The following is a 21,720-nucleotide window of genomic DNA, read 5'->3' on the forward strand; positions in this document are numbered from 1 at the left end:
TCTTGTTCCTCAGGTTGGCATCACGCATGCGCCGGTGCTCATAGACCTTGGTAAGCTGGCCCGGCAGGCCTAGGCCCAGCAAGCCCCCATCCCTGCTTGCTCCCCAGGAGCCAGCGTGCCTCTGGGTGCGGGTGCTGGCCATGGACAGCCTGCCTCCCTGCCCCAGTCCCAGGGTTGGACAGGCCAGGTTCCTGGCAGCACCTGCTGCAGAATATTCCTCTTTCGTGGTGGCTCCAGCCTCCATCCTTTGCAGGTCTGTCTTTTGAGATGCAGGAGGTCCACTACTTCCCTGCAGAGCCAAGGGGGCTGCTGTGCCCTTTTGCTGCCTTTTGGTGCCGAGATAGGATAGACTTTGCTTACACATCCAGGATCGCTTGTCTGAGCAGCAGCCGCTCATCCTGAACTCCCTTCTCCTTTGGGTTGTGGTCCTCTACAGCCTCCCTGACCAGCCTCCTGAGCTTGCCAACGTCGGCTTTCCTGAAGTCGAGGACTTCCGTGTTGCTGACTGACTTGCCAGGTTTACAGCGGATGGTGAAGGTGATCAGCTCGTGGTCGCTGTCACCCAGCTTCTCTTCAACAGCACTTTGTCTCCAAACCCAACTGCACCCCCTCCCCCCCATCCTCCTCCTGCAGGCCAGCCTGTCCTCTGCTGCCACCAAGCCCATGGTGCCCAGGCTTAGAGCACGGGGCTCCCAAACAGCTAGGATACAGAGCTCCCTGTACCCCGCCCTTCCCACAGAGGGTCTCTCTGGGGAGGTGCCCCAGGCCAATCCCGCCTCATGGCCCAAGTGTGCCCCTGCTGTGTGTGTCCCAGGCACAGCACGACGAGCTGTTTGCATGGACTGAGGGTTGCCTGACCCACTGTGCCCTGCTGCTGATGGCCATGGTGCTCTGAGTGCATCTGCACACGTGGCGTGGGGCCCTGAGCTTCAGCATTGTGGGCTGCAGGCTCATGCTGCCCCACATCCTCCACCATCAACTGGAAGGCTACCCAACCCTTTCCCCGCACACTGGGGCCTGGGGGCAGGGCGGCAGTAGGTTGGGAGTGAGTGGCACTGGGTTGGAACTGGCCATTGATGTTTACAAATGGATCTGGCAAAAAAAAGGTTGAGAACCACTGGTCTAGAATGTTTTTTCTGCATAGGGATGATCCTGCCTTAAGCAAGTTGCTGGACTGGGTCATCTGTTGAGGTCTGTTCTAGTCCTACTTTGCTATGATTTTATGATTCTGTGGCTCTATGATTCCATACTGGTCACACTGTGAAAATACAAAATGCAATCAAACAGCCAAGTTCTTTTTTAAAAAAAATCATTTCATTGTCATCAGAAGTTGGAGACATAAAATAAGTGGCCATTTTTTCAAATTTTGTCCTTAACTATTTTGTGTCTCAATTCTTCATCAGCAAAATAGGAAGATACAAGCCTTACCTCATGGGGAGGTTGGGAGGAAGGCTTCATTTGTTTTTGAAGTGTTCAGGTGCTGCTAGGACTATGAGGAAAATATGATTGTGTACTTAATGCAAGGTTGGAAGAGTCTAGATGGGCACCAGGAACTATGTGCAGAATAGAAGACATAGTGCAGGAGTTCGTAAACTTCTTCTTATTGCATACCTGCTTCAGATTTCTAGCTGCCTGTGTGCCTCTACCAGCATACGTTTTATATTTTAACCCCGAAAGTGTGGGATGCGGGGTGGGAGGTACAAAATCAGCCACCGCTGCAGTGGCAACTGACCACAAAATTGTAACCAGCATGAAAGGAACTGGTTGTTCCCTGGGTGTTGGCAGCTGCCCTGCACATGCACCTGCCTTGCTATGTCTCTGGCCGCAATTATGGCAATTCCTAACTGCTGAGGGTGTGATTTGCAGCATGCACTTCTGAAACATTTTTACAAATGTCATTACACATGTATTTCACTGGGAAACAAGTATACTAAAATTACAATTATAATTTTTATCCTGGAATTCTCTTCTGTTTTGTATATTTATGTTAGACATCTACCATATTTAGTGGGTTTTAATTCATATTCATTACTTGATTAGATTTGGTTCAGTAACATTCAGTTCATTATGCCTTTATGTTCTGTAAATGTAAGAGATTTTCTAACTTTAAAGATATTTCCCCTCGCAAGCATTTATCATGGGTTTATCTGCTATATTCTAGGCATCACTCTATGGGACCTGGAGAAACTCCGAAAGACGTCATGGATGCAAAACCACAGTCCAAGACAGAATTTCAGATCGTTGCATCTGACACCATTGATGCCAAGGCCTCTGCTCTCAATATCACGGCTTCACTGAAGGCCAGTCTTCTTCTCTGGCCTGGTGGATGTGGAGGGATCAGCTGAATATTTAAATGATACCAAGACGTCCAGACATCAGGCCCGGGTCACTCTGCAGTACTCCACCACCACCCAGTTTAAGCGGCTGACGTATGAGGCATATCGGTCGCCAAAACGTCTCCTACCCTGATGTATTTGACGAAGGCACGGCCACCCACGTGGTCACCGCTGTGCTGTACGGGGCTCAGGCCTTCTTGGTGTTTGACCGGGAAGTGTCTTCATCTGAGAACATGCAAGACGATACAGGGAAACCTGCAGGCTTATGATTCAACAAAATACCACGGTGACCTTAGATGTGAAACGGAGTCTCTCAAAATGGGTGACCCAAGAGAAACACCAAGTCTGAAAAATTCAGCTGTACGGTTTTACGGTGATTTTGCTGTTGAGAACAATCCAGTGACTTACCAGGATGCCATGAAAATTTATGCTGCTCAGCCCAAGCTGCTGGGGTGACAACGGGGAAAAGGCCATGCCTGTGAGAGTCTGGCTGTACCCACTAACCAAGTTGGACTTCAAAGCCACTAAGCTGGTCCGTGAGATCAGCCTTACACTGATCTTTGATGCCCAGGCTGTCCTTGAGCAGCTGGCAGAAGTAACATGCGCTGCAATGACCTGATGAAGAACCGGATTGCCACGACCTTCCCTGAGATCGGGAGGAAACTGCAGCAATTCCAAGACCTGTGCAAGCAGCACAGACAAATCTTCCAGAAAGAGCTGGCAGGACTCTTGCCCTCCGTCCGTGGACGTGGGAGAAAAGGTACAGGGGCCCTGGTGGATAGTTTTAACTTGCAAAAACCAATCCCCATTCAGTACAGAAGCAACTCTGTGAATTTCTGGATAACAAGGAATGAGAAATGAACTTGGTGATTTTCTTACCTTTCTGTCCTAAAGGATATGGAAGTTGTGTCTTCCCAGAAACAAACTGGATGAAATAGTGCTCAACCACACATATGACTTTGTCATGTCTCCTTCACGTTCACGTCGTTATCAGGACAAGAAGCCCTATTTGTCAGATTTAAAGCTCTGGCTTCAGACCCAGTATATGAAGAAGACATCATGATCCAGCCCCAGCCAGTCATGTCTGGGGAGAAGTCCCAGCCCCAAACTGTGCTTTGAGGACAAAGAGAGAAACTGAAACATCAGAAAATCTGCAAAATCCACGTCAGACTTTTTCTGTGTCAACAAAGCAAATGCAAAGGGCAAGTTTATTGTGGCCACGGTCCCCGACGAGGACAACCCAGGAGCTTCCATTTACCTGTATGAGGATGGGGAGCTGGTCAGCACCAACTCTGAGCCTCCGGCAAAGCCTCTCCTTCCCTTGATTGATGGGATCAGCCATGACCGTGTGCAGCTCATGTTTACCCCAGCAGCCTTTGGAGAGGCTGCAATAACCAGTTATCAGGTGGAGTGCAGAAGGGTGGGGCAGGAGGACTGGATGGCAGTGAATGTGACTAGCAAGCAAGATGCATGGACAGTAGCAGGGCTGTGTGCAAACACTGAGTGCCAGTTCTGATACGCTGCAGTGAGCAAACCAGGGCTCAGTGTGAGCAGTGATGCAAGCCGCGCGGTCAACACGCTCCCAACCAGCCCCCCTGGGAAGCCTGTAGCATCTGCTGTGGAGTCGCGTGCCATAGCCTTGACCTGGGAGGCACCAGCTGTCCTTGGAGAGGGAGTCAGTGCAAGAGAGTACAAGGTGGAAGCTGGAGGCAGAAACCCTGAGGGAAACCACACGTGGCTGGAGAGAAGAGCAGAAGAGCCCATCGAGGGACTGAGGCCCCAGATGCTCTACAGGTTCTGTGTCTTGGCTGTGTGCGCAGATGGGAGTCTGCGCACCCCCAGCCAGGATTTTCCTGTCTCAACATTAAAGGTAGGAACAAACATAAATACATCTGCCCAATATGTACCTCAGCCTGCCTTCTTGTTAAAAGCCCACTGAGATTTCCCCTGGACATAAGAGGGATCCTCTTAGTGGATCTGAGTCACAGGGACAGTGGGAAGGTGAAATCCAGAGATAATCATTTATGTAGTGCTCAGAGCAGCTTGTCAAGGACTTCTCACCAGCGAGAACTTCCTGCAATACGCAGGTGCCTGTATGCACAGCGTACCTGTGGTTCCGTATTCAGATTGGCCTTGATATTACAAATTATGCCAAGATGAGGATCAGATGTGTGCCCTGATCCAACTATTCATTGCAAGCATGGACGGGATGAAGGTTTCTGTGCCTTTCCGACAGATTCTAAATGTGCCATCTTCATTAATCACATTAATGTCTCAAGTGCCACTGCTCCTACAGAGCAGTACGTGCCTGAATGTGTTCTGTGAATGGTGAACATGTACGACTGGGTTACGTGCTTGGATGCATGCTGATGTAATGCACCTATAAGTTTTTCTGTCCTATTTGGCGAGTCCTGTCTAAGCAATTCAGAAAAGAGGAGGTGCTATAACTGCAGGGAGCCGGGCCACATCAAGCCCAACCGGCCCAACTGCCCAAAGCTAAGCAACAGACCCAAGCCCGTCAGACATGCAACAGCTGTACGCAGTGAGGGGGGAGACCCGAGCCCCTCTGAGGGGCGTGCCTGTTGCTACAGGATCACAAACCCAGAGGAAGGGATAGCCGCCCACAGGACCAAGATAATAGTAAACGGGAGATCCCTTATTGGGGAACTGGACACGGGGTCTAGTGTGACATTAATCAATACCAACCTTGTTTCACCTGCAGATATAATCCTGGGGAGGACCCTTACCCTTCTCCACCAGTTGAGGTACAGGTAACCCGTCCGCCCATCGAGTGGAGAGGCTGCGTGATGTGCATAGAAATGGGGGTGCTGGACGGGGCTCCGGTCCCCATCCTGGGGACGGGATATCATTGATCTAGAACTCCGGCACTGGGAGATGGACCAGGCCCTAGAGCTAGAGCCCTGCCGCATCAATGCGGTGACTCGTCTGCAGAGCACAAAGGCCGGGGTGGGGGTTAGAAACTCCCCAAGAGACAGCCACACAATTGGCTACCCGGGGAGAGGCCCCTGTGGAGGGTGATTGCACACCAGTCTCTGAGGGAATTAACACCCTGAGGGTGGGTTAAGTGACAGTCCCAGGGAGGTGTCTAGTCTATCAGTGGCAGAGGGAGGTGAGACTCCCAGGGAGGAGTCCAGTGAAGTCCCTGAGGGTGAAGGCGCACTCCCTGCTGGAGCCCTTGAACTCTCTGCTGATGGCTTAGCCGGGCGAGAGGAGTTCAAGCAGGAGGCTCTGGCAGACCCCAGCTTGGAGGACCTCCGGCAGATGGCTCAGGAGCAGGAGAGTGAGTTTACCCCAGAGAAGAGGGAGCAGGTGGTCTGGGATAAGGGACTTCTCTACCAGTTGTGGGTGCCAAAGAACCATGCCGAGACCTGGGAACCCCATCGCCAGATCATCGTACCTCATAAATACAGACAACAATTGCTCTCCATGGCTCACGATTTACTGTGGGCAGGGAACAGATGCGCCAGCGGCTGCAGGCGAACTTTTATTGGCCCAGATTTGCCCAGAATGTGACAAACTACTGCCGATCTTGCGAGGCATGACAGCAGAGGGGCATCCCCTACCCTCCATCAATGCTGACCTCGTGAAGGAACACCTTGAGAAGCTGGATACCTTCGAGTCAGCCGGCCCTGACAACCTGCACCCCAGGGTACTCAAGGAGCTGGCGAGCGTCATAGCCCAGCCCCTGGCATGGGTCTTCGAGAGCTCCTGGCGCTCTGGTGTAGTGCCCGAAGACTGGAAGAAGGCCAATGTGGTGCCGATCTTCAAGAAAGGGAGGAGAGTGGATCCGGCTAACTACAGGCCCATTAGCCTGACTTCTGTCTTGGGGAAGATCTTAGAAAAGTTTATTAAGGAGGCCATCCTTGAGGGACTGGCCCAGGCTAACATCCTAAGGGACAGCCAGCACGGGTTTGTTGCGGGTAGGTCTTGTTTGACCAATCTCATTTCCTTCTATGACCAGGTGACCTATCACCTGGACAAGGGAGAAGAGATTGATGTCATATATCTTGACTTCAGAAACGCCTTTGAGCTGGTATCCCATGATCACCTCTTGGCCAAACTGCCCAGTTGTGGCCTTGGCTCCACCACGATCCGCTGGCTGGGAAACTGGCTCCGTGGTCGGACCCAGAGGCTTGTGATTGATGGCAGTCACTCGTGGTGCCCTGTGACCAGTGGGGTCCCTCAAGGCTCTGTCCTGGGACCCATCCTGTTCAACATCTTCATTAACGATGTGGACATTGGAGTCAGGAGTGGACTGGCCAAGTTCGCCGATGACACCAAACTTTGGGGCAAAGCATCCACGCCAGAAGATAGGCGGGTGATCCAGGCTGACCTGGACAAGCTCAGCAAATGGGCAGACGAGAACCTGATGGTGTTTAACACCGAAAAATGCAAGGTTCTCCACCTTGGGAGGAAAAACCTGCAGCACCCTTATAGGCTCGGCAGTGCTACGTTGGTTAGCACTACAGAAGAAAGAGACTTGGGGGTCATCATTGACCACAAGATGAACATGAGCCTGCAATGCGATGCTGCGGCTAGTAAAGCGACCAAAATGCTGGCGTGCATCCATAGATGCTTCTCGAGCAAATCCCGGGACGTCATTCTCCCCTTGTACTCGGCCTTGGTGAGGCCGCAGCTGGAGTACTGCGTCCAGTTTTGGGCTCCACAATTCAAAAAGGATGTGGAGAAGCTCGAGAGAGTCCAGAGGAGAGCCACGCGCATGATCAGAGGTCAGGAAAACAGATCTTACGATGACAGGCTGAGAGCCATGGGACTCTTTAGCCTGGAAAAGCGTAGGCTCAGAGGTGATCTGATGGCCACGTATAAGTTTATCAGGGGTGACCACCAGGATCTGGGGGAACATCTTTTCACCAGAGCGCCCCAAGGGATGACGAGGTCGAACGGTCACAAACTCCTGCAAGACCGCTTCAGGCTGGACGTAAGGAAGAATTTCTTTACTGTCCAAGCCCCCAAGGTCTGGAGCAGTCTGCCAGCGGAGGTGGTTCAAGCACCAACATTGAACACCTTCAAGAGTAAATTGGATGCTTATCTTGCTGGGATCCTATGACCCCAGCTGACTTCCTGCCCTTTGGGCAGGGGGCTGGACTCGATGATCTCCTGAGGTCCCTTCCAGCCCTGATGTCTATGAAATCTATGAAAAGTGGGGACGAGAGAGAGGCTCCCCTACAGCCCCGCCCCATCATCGATCAGCCCTTCCAGCGAGTGGGGATAGACATTGTGGGCCCTCTGAGGCACAAGACTCGTAGAGGGAAAAAGTACATCCTGACTCTAGTGGACTTTGCCACTTCGTACCCGGAGGCAGTTGCCCTGACCTCCACCGAGGCGCCTGGGGTTGCTGATGCCCTAACCAAGATCTTCTTTCAGCTGGGTTTTCCCTCCAAGATCCTGACCGACCGGGGTGGAAACTTCCTGGCAGAGGTGACGAAGTGCCTGTGGGAGTGCTGTGGGGTGAAACACCCCAAGACCACAGCCTCCCACCCTCAGACAAATGGGCTAGTGGAGAGGTTCAATGGGACCTTGGAAGGGATGCTAAAGGCCGATGTGGACTCTAACCCCAATGACTGGGGATGAGAAACTGCCGCATTTGCTCTTTGCCTCCCGGGAGGTGCCCCAGGAGTCCCCGGGGTTCTCGCCATTCGAGTTGATGTTTGGGAGGCGAGTTTGAGTCGCATGGTGGGGGAAAGGTTCATCTCATTATGCATATATACATTTATTAATCTATATCATGATTCAGCTGAGTAACAACTGATGAAAAATGCCCTGTTATACTTCACAACAGTGAGAAGCATAATGGAATAACATTGGTGAATGACTGAGTATTACTATTAGGTAAAGTGAATCTCATTGGTTACTACAGCCCTATTTATAGCTGAAGTCAATACCTTTTCAACCTGGCTTTGCAACTTAGCATTCTGGTGTTCTTGATGTCGATAACAGCACATCCCAGGTAACACAACTACAGTTATTCCGTGTATTACCGTCAGTAGTGAGCTTAATGTTCGTACTATTGGATGTAAAGGTAATATTTTCTGGGCTAGCCCACCCAGGCATCTTTATTTCATTCAGCATTTTGCCTGTGTCCTGGATTTCCTGCTAGAAAGAGGTCAGTTATGGGAATTAAAGATTCCTTTATGCACTTTCCTAGGCCTTATATGTTCAGGTGAAATGTGTTGATAGGGGGAATACATCCATTATCAAACCCCTTCTGTTGTCAGAAGGAATGAGAAGCTCAGTCAGAGTGTCTGCATTTCTGGTTGGCAACAAAGTGAGTCCCAATTTGGATTGTACTTGTTAGGTTCAGGCAGAATCCTTCCCAGTTTCCTGGACAGGTTTCTTCATCATCATAAAATGAGAATATCCCAAACCATATTTTTTACTTGTACTACTTCATTAATCATTTCTTTCTGTATCAGTCGGACACAGCCTCTTTTTGTACTATTGGCAGTGATAGAGCCCCAGCACTCAGAGCCCCCACCCAATGTTTTTTGAACAGCAAGCTTGATTAGCTTCTAACCCCATTTCTGTTACTGGGCAGACATTAGGGTAGTGCTGCACATGTAAGTTATGCGCAAAGGCTCCCTTGCTGTTCACATGCAATAATCCTCCAGGGAAGGTATGCTATCTCGGAATTGCCATTAAGAACTTCACACTTTTATCCTTGTCCAGGGAGGGAGCCTTGTCAGATCAAAAAGTCCCAACTAACATGTTTTATATAGCGGTCTTGTACTTGTGCTATTACGGCTGTGCTGTTTGACAAATGAGACCATTGCTGTAGAATCATAGAAACATAGAAAATGAGGGTTGGAAGGTCCTCAGGAGGTCACAGCTAGTCCAACCTCCTGCTCCAAGCAGGACCAGCCCCAGCTACATCATCCCAGCCCAGGCTTTGTCTAACCGGTCTTAAAAACCTCCGAAGACAGAGACTCCACCACCTCTCTGTGTAACCTGTTCAGCACCTCGCAGTGAGAAAATTCTTCATAATACCTAACTGAAACTCCCCTTGCTGCAACTGGAGCCCATTGCTCCTTGTTCTGCCATCTGCTCCCACTGAGACCAGCCCAGCCCCATCCTCTTTGCAGCCCCCCGGCAGGGAAGTGAAGGCTGCTGTTCAATCCCCCTCGGTCTTTTCTTCTCCAGACTAAATCAGCCCAGTTCCTTCAGCCTTTCCTCATAAGGCATGTGCCCCAGTGCCTCAACCAATTTGTGTTGCCTTCCGCTGGGCTCTCCAATTTGTCCACATCCTTTCTGTAGTGGGGGGCTGAAAACTGGACATAGGGCTGTGATGTGGCCTCCCCAGTGCTGAATGTGGGGGAATTGGTGTCTCGAGGCAGGCTTCGGCTTCCTGGACAATGACCCACACATTACAACGAGGGACATGCTCAGCTGGGATGGGCTTCACCTGTCCCCCAAAGGTAAGCGTGTGTTTTCTTCCAGGTTGGCGGATCTCCTCCGGCGGGCTTTAAACTAGGCTCGTCGGGGGGAGGGGAAGATGAGGGTGGGGGAGGCTGTGGACCACCAAACCAGGTGGCACCCACAAGGACAGCCCAGCCTGAAGAAAGAGAGCTTTGGGAACGTGAAAGACAGGGGGTGGACAGCAATACGGCACAGGTAAGGAACGGGAAGGTTAGAGACAAAAAGCCCTTTAGGACTTGGAGCGAGGGGGTAGCAAAAGCACCAGTCACAGGGCTCAAGTGCCTATATACTAATGCTAGGAGCATGGGGAACAAGCAGGATGAACTAGCGCTCCTGGTTGCACTAAATGACTACGACTTAGTGGGGCTGACGGAAACCTGGTGGGATCCATCCCACGACTGGGCGGTACATATTGAGGGCTATAGATTGTACAGAAAGGACAGAGTGGGGAAAAGGGGGGGAGGGGTTGCGCTCTATGTTAAGGAGCAATATACATCAACCCTCATCAAGACAGAATCAAAGGATGAGGAAGTAGAAGGACTGTGGGTTAGGCTACATGGAGGGCAAGGAGAAAAGGATTTGGTGGTAGGGGTCTGCTACAGACCCCCACATCAAGGGGAAGAAATAGATTTGGGGCTCCTGAGGCAACTCTCAGAGACCATAAAAGCTAAAGAGGCGGTGGTCATGGGGGACCTAAACTACCCGGACATCTGCTGGGAGACACAGACAGCAAAGTCCCACCGCTCACGCAGGTTTCTAACCTGTGTACAGGACCTCCACCTGACGCAGGAGGTACATGGTCCCACTAGGGGGAATGCCTTACTGGATCTGGTATTGGCAACGGGGGATGACATAGTAGGGGACCTACAGATCGGTAGCCATCTGGGGGACAGTGATCACCTAAAAGTACAATTCAACATAAGGCGTCGAGTGGGTAAGGTAACCAGTAGGGTGAACGTGCTGGACTTTAGGAAAGCTGATTTCAGCGAACTCAGGCGATTAGTGAAGGATGCACTGCAGAGTAGTAGTTTTGAAACGATGGGAGCCCAAGAAGGGTGGCTGTGCCTTAAGGAAGCTATCCTTCTCGCACAAAGCGAGACGATCCCCGTGCGAGGTAAAAGAGGGAAAGGGGCCAGGAGGCTTCCCTGGCTGACCAGAGAAATCCAGGGCAGACTAAGGGCCAAAAGGGGAGCACATAAAAAGTGGAAACAGGGAGAGATCACCAAAGAGGAATATACCTCTTCTGCTCGTGCTTGTAGGGAGGCAGTTAGACAGGCCAAAGCTACCATGGAGCTGAGGATGGCAACCCAAGTAAAAGACAATAAGAAATTGTTTTTTAGATATATAGGGAGTAAAAGGAAGGCCCAGGGAGGAATAGGACCCCTGCTAAATGGGCAGAAACAATTGGTGACGGACAGAGGGGACAAGGCTGAACTCCTCAACGAGTTCTTTGCCTCAGTGTTCCTAAGTGAGAGGCATGACAAGTCTCTCACTGGGAGTGTAGGGAGGCAGCAGCAAGGCACCAGACTTCCATGCGTGGACCCTGAGGTGGTGCAGGGTCACTTGGAGGAACTGGATGCCTTTAAGTCGGCAGGCCCGGATGAGCTCCATCCGAGGGTACTGAAGGCACTGGCCGACATCATTGCAGAGCCACTGGCGGGAATATTTGAACGCTCGTCGCGCACGGGTCAAGTCCCAGAGGACTGGAAAAGGGCCAATGTGGTTCCCATTTTCAAGAAGGGGAGGAAGGAGGACCCGGGTAACTATAGGCCAGTCAGTCTCACCTCCATCCTTGGCAAAATCTTTGAGAAAATCATCAAGGCTCACATTTGTGAGAGCCTGGCAGGACAAATTATGCTGAGGGGAAACCAGCACGGGTTCGTGGCAGGTAGATCGTGCCTGACCAATCTAGTCTCTTTTTATGACCAGGTCACAAAACGCCTCGACGCAGGAGGAGGGGTGGATGTCGTATACTTGGACTTCAGGAAGGCCTTTGATACGGTATCCCACCCCATACTGGTGAACAAGTTAAGGGGCTGTGACTTGGATGACTGCACAGTCCGGTGGGTGGAGAATTGGCTGGAGGGTCGAACCCAGAGAGTTGTGGTGGATGGGTCGGTTTCGACCTGGAAGAGTGTGGGCAGTGGGGTCCCGCAGGGCTCGGTGCTTGGACCGATACTCTTTAATGTCTTCATCAGCGACTTGGATGAGGGGGTGAAATGTACTCTGTCCAAGTTTGCAGATGACACTAAGCTATGGGGCGAAGTGGACACGCCGGAGGGCAGGGAACAGCTGCAAGCAGACCTGGACAGGTTAGACAAGTGGGCAGAAAACAACAGAATGCAGTTCAACAAGGAGAAATGCAAAGTGCTGCATCTAGGGAGGAAAAATGTCCAGCACACCTACAGCCTAGGAAATGACCTGCTGGGTGGCACGGAAGTGGAAAGGGATCTTGGAGTCCTAGTGGACTCCAAGATGAACATGAGTCGGCAGTGTGACGAAACCATCAGAAAAGCCAATGGCACTTTATCGTGCATCAGCAGATGCATGACAAATAGGTCCAAGGAGGTGATACTTCCCCTCTATCGGGCGCTGGTCAGACCGCAGCTGGAGTACTGCGTGCAATTCTGGGCGCCGCACTTCAAGAAGGATGCGGATAACCTGGAGAGGGTCCAGAGAAGGGCCACTCGTATGGTTAAGGGCCTGCAGGCCAAGCCCTACGAGGAGAGATTAGAGAAACTGGACCTTTTCAGCCTCCGCAAGAGAAGGTTGAGAGGCGACCTGGTGGCTGCCTATAAGTTCGTCAGGGGGGCACAGAAGGGAATTGGTGAGTATTTATTCACCAAGGCGCCCCCGGGGGTTACAAGAAATAATGGCCACAAGCTAGAGGAGAGCAGATTTAGATTGGATATTAGGAGGAACTTCTTCACAGTTCGAGTGGCCAAGGTCTGGAACAGGCTCCCAAGGGAGGTGGTGCTCTCCCCTACCCTGGGGGTATTCAAGAGAAGGTTGGATGTGTATCTAGCTGGGGTAATGTAGGCCCAGCACTCTTTCCTGCTTATGCAGGGGGTCGGACTCGATGATCTATTGAGGTCCCTTCCGACCCTAGCATCTATGAATCTATGAATCTATGAATCACTTCCCTAGCCGTATCTTCCAGTGTATCTACTACTCCCCCCAGCTTGGTGTCATCTGCACACTTGCTGAGGGTATGCTGTATGTAATTTTCCAGGTTGCTGATCAGTGACTAGAAAACGATATGAAGAGGTTTGCTTTTAGGAATTGGCTCATAGGTAAAATAGATGCTGTATTAGAACAATGGTTTAGGAGACTGCAAAGGGTTAATCCATTTCTAAAAGCCTGGAAAATTGAAAATATCCAAACTTCATTTTCATAATTGAGAGAGGCCTGGGTCTGGGGCTACAGTGGCCACTTGTAAAAATCCTTGGGATTTCTATTTTCAAACAAAACGACCAAATTGAGGTCTGTGCATGTGACAGGTTTATGGAAATAGGATTTTGGCTGACAAAACAGAACATGGACAGTATGCCGACCGCAGGAAGACCAATTAACAAAGCCCAAAGATGAAGAGTCATCAGAGGAGAAAGAATACAAAAGGAGGTGTTTTCGAAACAGCAAGTGGGCAGTCGGCATCAGACCCTGCCCTCCAAGGCTGCTGACATCAGACTTTCAAGCAAAGAACCTCGGGGTGGCATTTATGTACCAGACGGACAGACCACTCGCCTTGTATACAGTCCGGGCACTGGGCCACTTGGGTAATGTATGTTGTAATCTTCTTGCTTGCTTTGCCTCCATTGCTCTTATTTCCTATCATGGTGTATCAATATAATTGCCTACTATCAACCAGAGGAGTTGTGGTTGGCCTGAATATTGTGCCCACCTGGTGCAAGGTATCGGGGCTGGCTTGTGAATATAGTGCCAACAGATGAAGACATTAAGCAAAACCAACCCAAGGACATTAAATAAACCTGATCAAGTGGGGTACTCCACTTGATACCAGCTGCTAACTAGATATCAAACCATGGATTGTTACCTTCTAAGCCTGATGCTCCACCCAGTTTTCTATCCATCTTAGAGTGGATTCATCCAGCCCGTATTTCCTGAGCTTGCCAGTGAGAATGTTATGGGTGACTGTATCAAAAGCCTTGCTAAAGTCAAGGTACACCACATCCCCCAGTCTGCCCACAGCCACAGAGACAGTCATCTCATCACAGAAGGCAATCAGATTGCTCAGGCATGACTTGCCCCTGGTGAACCCATGCTGATTGTTTTTAATCACCTGCTTCTCCTCCTAGTGCTTCGAAATGGATTCCTTGAGGATCTGTTCCATGATTTTTCCAGGGACTAAGCTGAGGCTGACTAGTCTGTAGTTGCCTGGATCCTCCTTTTTCCTTTCTTAAATATGAGCACTACGTTTGCGCTTTTTCCAATCATCCAGGGCCTCTCCTGATCACCGGGAGTATTCAAAGATGATGGCCAGTGGCTCTGCAATCACATCAGCCAATTCCCTCAGCACCCTCGGGTGCATCCCATCTGGCCCCATGGACTTGTGCATGTTCAGCTTTTCTAAATAGTCCCTAACCTGTCCTTTCACGACGGTAACTGTGTTGCCTGGTGCAGTAGTCTGGGAGCTGATCTTCCCTGTGAAGACTGAGGTAAAAAAGACATTGAGCACCTCAGCTTTCTCCTTATCTTCTGGTACATTTGCTAGTCTTTCTGCACATCAGGATGGTTTGTTTCTGTGCCCACAGTAAGGTTTCTTTAAAATACAACCAGCTCTCCTGGACTCCTCTCCATCTCAGACTGCCTTCCCAGGAGATCCTGCCCATGAGTTTCCTATGCGAGTTGAAGTTTGCTACTCTGAAGTCCAGGGCCCTAGCTCTGCTGCTCCACATCCTTCCTTTCCTCAGGATCCTGAACTCAATCTTATCTCATGGTCACTGCTGCCCAAGGGGCCGTCCACTACTACATTCCCCACCAATTCTTCCCTGCTTGTGAGCAGGAGGTCAAGAAGAGCATGGCCTCTGTGGTGGGCCAGTAGGAAGTGCTTCTGCCTTGAGCAACCCACCTCACTGCACCTGACCACTTTCCCAGTTCTGAGGGTCGCCCTGGGGATGCCTCGTGTCTGGCTGACCCCCTTCCTGGAGCACACCTGCAAGCCTCGGGATAAGGCGGCCACCACCAAGAGTCTGGACTGATCTTGGACCTGTGTCCCCTGAGAGACACAGGCCTAGTAGTCCTTGAGGGTACTTGACCCACTGCAAGAACTTGGGGTGCTTCCCTCAGTCTGAAACACAATTACTGCTCTCCCCAAGTCAGCCGAACCAAGGGGGCCCCAGGGCATAATCTAGACCCTCTCCCAATAACTCTCCCATTCTAGGCACAAAGGAGAACTTTATTGGTTACAAGGAGTAGGTTTGGAATAGGGAACAGTGTACAGCAATATCAGAGAAATGCCTTAGAGCAAACAGGGACATGGTAGCCTTTGATCATGCATCCGAGTTACTGCGTGCTATACAGGCAGTCCTCAGACTTATGAGACGATTGGTTCCTGAAACCTGTGCCTTAAGTTGAAACTTTGCAACTCGGAACCAATTTTCTCATAAGAAACAATGTTATAAATGGGGCCCAATACTCTATTTTCACCAAAAATACCCCAGAATTTTGTACTTAATCAATTATAGATGAATTATATAGCTACGTAAATGTATCTGTATTGTAAATGGCAATCATACTGATTTAGAAGGACTTCTTTGAGGTGACTTTCCTGGACTTTTTGAAAGGCTCTTGGTTGGACTTCTTGAAGTTGAAATACGGTGTCAATTTATAAATGTTGCAAGTGTGAAATATTGTAACTCAAAACGTTGCAAGTCAAGGATGGCCTGGATAGATAGATAGATAGATAGATAAATCTTTTTATCCAGCTATATATGGAAGTTGTACATATACATGTGTTAGTAACTTTTCTTCAGATACCTTAGCCCACAAAACACAGCCCGTGCACCCGTTACAGTGCATGTATTGTGCACTGTACAGGGCAGAACTGCACTCCCACGCACCTGTCCACAGGGCCTTTCTTGACTCGGTCACTCTGTCCCCTAGCCCTATCCCCAATTACAAAGTTTAAAGTCTCGGTTCATGCTCTGTATCTGTCACTGTTGCTGGAGGATCCGCTGCTGCAGTCAGTGCTACTGTCCTCATCGCTGTCTTCAGGTCTGGTTGCCTCTTTGCTGTCATTGTCCATTCCCTCTCTGCAGCCTCCCCAGATAATTTTGACATCAAGACATGCTGGGGAAAACTACTAAATGGGAGAGACCTGAGGGTAACCTCACAGTCTCTTATAGCTGTCTGACCTTTCTCTCTTTGGGCTAGATTTCCCGTCCCCCTTCCCCAGGCTGGTACAGCCACAACACAGATCCAAGCTATGGGATGCTCATTGCATCTGGCAGGGCACCTCTGGAAGACCAACAACCAAGACTGCTGCAAGGGACTGCAAAGTCACCTAGTCCGACCTTCTGCATATCATAGGCTATTTGGTTTCATCACAGGATCATAGGCATGTATAGCTGGGAGGGACCTTACAAGGAGCATGTCTACATGTGCACTTCAGTGCACATTAGCCTATTTCAGAGGTTCCCAATCTGTGGTACAGGTAACGCCAGTGGAACCCAGGCAACCTGCCAATGGTACGTGTTAACAGATTTATTATAATTACTTTATATGACAAAAATTTGCTAGTGAAGGTTGTATCATTTTAAATTGCTGGTGCACAATCTGTCAGAGTTTGGGAAACCCTGGCCTATTTTAATGTGCATTAAAGCATCACTAAAAAAATGCACTTTAGCTACTGTGCATTAAGACAGGCTAATGCACATTTTCCTAGTACCTCACAATGGAGGGTACTTATACACACGCAGGGCAGGCATTTCTGAAGGTGCTGTAACTATTGTGCTTTATTTAAAGTGTGATAGATACAGCACCTTAAAACTTACTGGAGCTTCTACAGCTTGGTCCAAAATTAGTGCCTTGCTGTAGTTCTGTTGGAGTAGGCGGCAGGGGGCACCAGACAGTGCACGATGCAGCCTGATGCCCTGGAGAAGTCTAGAGTGACTTGGTGGCACAAATTACATGGCTGGGGGACATGTGCTGTGCTGGGGGATGGCTGGTGCTAGCCAGGCTGGTGGGACTTGGAGGGGCAGCACTAGGAAAGAGCAGCCCAGCTGGGGGTCTGCATGCACCTGTAGGGTGTGTCGTGACTGGCAAGAGGGAAGTGGGAGTGGGGAAAGCTGGTACAAGAGCTGTGCTTGCACTGCCCGCTCCTACCTGGTCCTTCACATGGATTGCCAAAGGATGATTCGAGTCTCGCCTGTCAGTCAGACTGGACATCAGGGATGCATATTATAGACATGCTCTATCAATGGATCTGAGCCAATCCCTTGTTTCCCCTCCTGCTCAGACTCCATCATGGCATAGTCCCTTCTTCCCAGCCCAGGTGTGTGCACTTCATTTACTTATTTGAATGCTCAGTCAGAAGAAGCTGGTGACCTTGGATCCTAATTGCAATGAGCACATGTGTGTGTTCATGTGCTGTGTGGTGTGTGCACATTCCTCCTCACCTCTGCTTGAAGTCACAGCTTCTTAATACACAATATTTGAAGTGACAGGCTGCCATGCAGTGGCAATCCTCAATACAGATATGATAGACCACAGAAACGTGGTGGGACTCATCGCATGACTGGGCGGTGAGTGTCAAGGGCTATAGGCTGTACAGGAGGGACAGGATAGGAAGGAAAGGTGGAGGAGTAGCACTCTACATCAAGGAGGAATATACTTCCTCGTTAATTAGCATGGGGGTAGAGGGGGGGCACTCTGAGGTGCTCTGGGTTAGAGTAAAAGGCAGTCCAGGGGACAGAGACTTAACGGTGGGAGTCTACTATAGACCTCCCAACCAGGGAGAAGAGCTCGACCAGGAATTCTTAGGTCAGCTCACAGAGGCAGTGAGGGCTAAGGATGTGGTCATCATGGGGGACCTGAACTTCCCAGACATCTGCTGGGAGGAGCAGTCAGCCAAGTCTGATCGCTCACGTCGGTTCTTAGCCAGAGTTCAGGACCTCCATCTAACCCAGGAGGTGCACAGTCCCACCAGGGGAGACGCCTTGTTGGACCTGGTGCTGGCCACGGGTGATGACCTGGTGAGGGGGCTGCGGGTGATGGGCCACCTGGGAGACAGTGATCATCGCTTGCTGGAATTCACCATCCAGCGTAAGGTGGCAAAGGGCTGCAGCAAGGCAACAGCCCTAGACTTTAGGAGGGCTGACTTCAACAAGCTAAGGAGGATCGTTGGGGAAGCGCTGAGGACCCAGAGGGGAAGGGAGCCAGATGTCGAAGGTGAGTGGTTGCTCCTTAAGGAGACGATCCTCCATGCCCAAAGGGAGGTAATCCCAACAAGGGTCAAAGGGAGCAGGAGGGCACATAAACCCCCATGGCTCACTAGGAGCATCCGGGAATGTCTCCTTGCTAAAAAGGAGGCATATACCCAATGGAGAGATGGGGTCATCACCAAGAAGGACTATGTTACAGTCGCCCGAGGATGTAGGGGGGCAGTCAGGAGGGCCAAGGCAGAGATGGAGATAGGACTAGCTTCCCGGATCAAGGATAATAAGAAGTCCTTCTTCAAATACATAGGGGGTAAAAAGAGGGTCCCGGGTAATGTGGGGCCCCTGCAGGACACGATGGGCAACTTAGTCGTCACGCCAGATGATAAAGCTAACATATTTAACGATTTCTTTGCCTCTGTCTTCCTAAGTAGGGACCAGTTCAGCCACCTCCCTGCTGGGCCCCCCTCGGGCCCCGGGAGAAACACGCCTGGGCCAGGGGTTAGCGAGGAGTTAGTTAGGGTACTTCTGGAGAGGCTGGACGTGTTCAAGTCCGCTGGTCCGGACGATCTTCACCCTAGGGTTCTACAGGAACTGGCCGAGGTCATTGCGGGACCCCTGGCGCGGCTCTGTGAGCACTCGTGGTGCTCTGGCGAGGTGCCGGAGGACTGGAAGAGGACCAATGTGGTCCCTATCTTCAAAAAGGGAAAAAAAGAGGACCCGGGAAATTACAGGCCAGTTAGTCTTACCTCAATCCCGGGTAAGCTCTTTGAAAAAATCATCCTGGCACACATCCAGGAGGGCCTTGCGGGGGAATGCATGCTCAGGGGCAACCAACATGGGTTCATCAGTGGCAGGTCTTGTCAGACCAACCTGGTGGCCTTTTACGATCAGGTCACCAAATCATTAGACGCAGGGGTTGCTGTGGATGTAGTCTTTCTGGACTTCCGGAAGGCTTTCGACACTGTCTCTCACCCTGTCCTCATCAAAAAGCTGGGAGACTGTGGTGTCGATGCCCACACGGTCAAATGGGTCGCCAACTGGTTGGAGGGCCGCACCCAGAGGGTGGTAGTGGATGGGTTCTTCTCGACCTGGAAGGACGTGGGCAGTGGGGTCCCGCAGGGCTCAGTCCTCGGGCCCGCACTGTTCAACATCTTCATCAGTGACTTGGATGAGGGGGTAGAAAGCACCCTGTTCAAGTTTGCTGATGACACTAAGATGTGGGGGGATGTGGGTGCACTAGAAGGGTGCAATAGGCTACAAGCTGACCTTGACAGGTTGCAACGGTGGGCGGATGAGAATAGGATGGGGTTTAACACTGATAAGTGCAAGGTGTTGCACATGGGGAGGAAGAACCGGCACCACACTTACAGGTTGGGGAACTCCCCTCTTGCCAGCACGGAGACGGAAAAGGATCTTGGAGTCGTCATTGACTCCATGATGAACATGGGCCGGCAGTGTGGGGAGGCAGTCAAGAAGGCCAACCGTACCCTGTCATGCATCCACAGATGCATCTCGAGCAGGTCCAGGGAGGTGATCCTCCCCCTCTATGCGGCACTGGTCAGGCCGCAGCTGGAGTACTGCGTCCAGTTCTGGGCGCCACACTTCAAGAGGGACGTGGACGATATGGAAAGAGTTCAGAGGAGGACCACTCGTATGATCAGGGGTCAGCAGGGCAGGCCTTATGAGGAGAGGCTACGGGCCCTGAACCTGTTTAGCCTCCACAAGAGAAGGTTAAGGGGGGACCTTGTGGCCTGCTACAAACTGGTCAGGGGGGATCAGCAGGTATCGGGGGAGTCCCTGTTCCCCCGTGCGCTGCCAGGAGTGACCAGGAATAACGGTCACAAGCTGGCGGAGGGTAAGTTTAGATTAGATATTAGGAGGCGCTACTTCACAGTCAGGGCGGCTAGGGCCTGGAACCGGCTTCCAGGGGAAGTGGTGCAGGCTCCTAGCCTGGGGATTTTTAAAAGGCAGTTAGATGAGCACCTTGCCGGGGTCATCTGACCCCGGTGCTCTTTCCTGCTAAGGCAGGGGGTCGGACTAGATGATCTACCTAGGTCCCTTCCGACTCTAGCTACTATGAAACTATGAAACTAAGAAGGCAAGGCAAGGTATTTGCTTGCCACTGCAGAGATTTATTCAGCATCCTGCTCTGCCAGGAGGCAAGGTTGCTCAGCACTGCAGAAGTTCCAGGGTTTTAAACCTCCAAGGATGGAGAGGCCACAGACTCTGTGGGTAACCTGGTCCAGTGTTGTACTACCTTCCAGTACTACCTTTCATTTTGCATCTTCCTCTCCGGTTTTGGTTGTTGTTTTCAAGTCTGGGATGAGATAGTTTGGGCTGGTCCTGATCTGAGCAGGGGTTAGACTAGACTAGGTATGACTTCCTGAGGTCCCTTCCAACCCTCATGTTTGCTGATTCTATGAAGTGTTGATGACTCCTCTGTTAGGTCTGTCTCCCCCTATCCACACCCCAAGGTACTCAAGGAGCTGGCAAGCATCAACCCCTGGCACGGATCTTTGAGAACTCCTGGGGCTCTGGTCAATTGCCCAAAAATTGGAAGAAGGCCAATGCGGTGCCTATCTTCAAGGAAAGGAGGGAAGTGGATCCAGAAAACTACAGGCCCATCAGCCTGACCTCTATCCTGGGGAAGGTCTTAGAAAAGAATATCAAAGGGGCCATTCTTAACAGACTGGACAATGGCAACATCCTGAGGGATAGCCAGGATGGGTTTGTTGTGGGTAGGTCTTGCTTGACCAATCTTATTTCCTTTTATGACCAGGTGACCTATCACCTGGACTAGGGAGAGGAGATTGATGTTGTATATCTTGACTTCAAAAAAGCCTTTGATCTGGTATCCCATGATCACCTCTTGGCAAAACTGGTCAACCGCGGCCTCAGATCCACCACGATCCGCTGGCTGAGGAACTGGCTCTGTGGTTGGACCCAGAGGGTGGTGGTTGATGGAAGTCAATCATGGTGGTACACTGTGACCAGTGGGGTCCCCCAAGGCTCTGTCCTTGGACCTATATTATTCAACATCTTCATTAATGATGTGGACATTGGATTCAGAAGCAGACTGGCCAAATTCATTAACAACACCAAACTTTGGTGTATAGCATCCACACCTCAGGACAGGGGGGGCAATCCAGGCTGACCTTGACAGGCTAAGGAAATGTGCAGATGAGAACCTGACATTGTTTAACATGGAAAAATGCAAGGTTCTCCACCTTGGGAAGAAAAACCTGCACCATGCCTATAGACTCAGCAGTGCTATGCTGGCTAGCACTACAGACGAAAGGGACTTGGGAGTCATGATTGACCTCAAGATGAACATGAGCCTGCAATGTGATTCTGAGCCTAGTAAAGCAGGCAAAATGCTGGCTTGCATCCATAGATGCTTCTCGAGCAAATCCCAGGATGTCATTCTCTCATTGTACTTGGCCTTGGTGAGGCTGCAGCTGGAGTACTGCGTCCAGTTTGGGGCTCCACAATTCAAAAAGGATGTGGAGAAGCTTGAGAGAGTCCAGAGG

The 21,720-nt window shown here is 50.8% G+C and overlaps 1 pseudogene across 1 annotated transcript; it reads left to right on the plus strand.

Annotated features, from left to right (window-relative positions):
- Window positions 1–6: 6 nt before the first annotated feature.
- On the plus strand, window positions 7–6,280 carry LOC149865240 (stonustoxin subunit alpha-like; annotated as a pseudogene). Its single transcript, XR_016442429.1, has 2 exons — window positions 7–4,206; window positions 5,059–6,280. The product of XR_016442429.1 is annotated as a stonustoxin subunit alpha-like (transcript).
- Window positions 6,281–21,720: the final 15,440 nt, after the last annotated feature.

The sequence above is a fragment of the Crocodylus siamensis genome, chromosome 5 (genome assembly GCF_052110815.1).
Source record: "Crocodylus siamensis isolate JL-2025a chromosome 5, ASM5211081v1, whole genome shotgun sequence".
NCBI lineage: Eukaryota > Metazoa > Chordata > Crocodylia > Crocodylidae > Crocodylus > Crocodylus siamensis.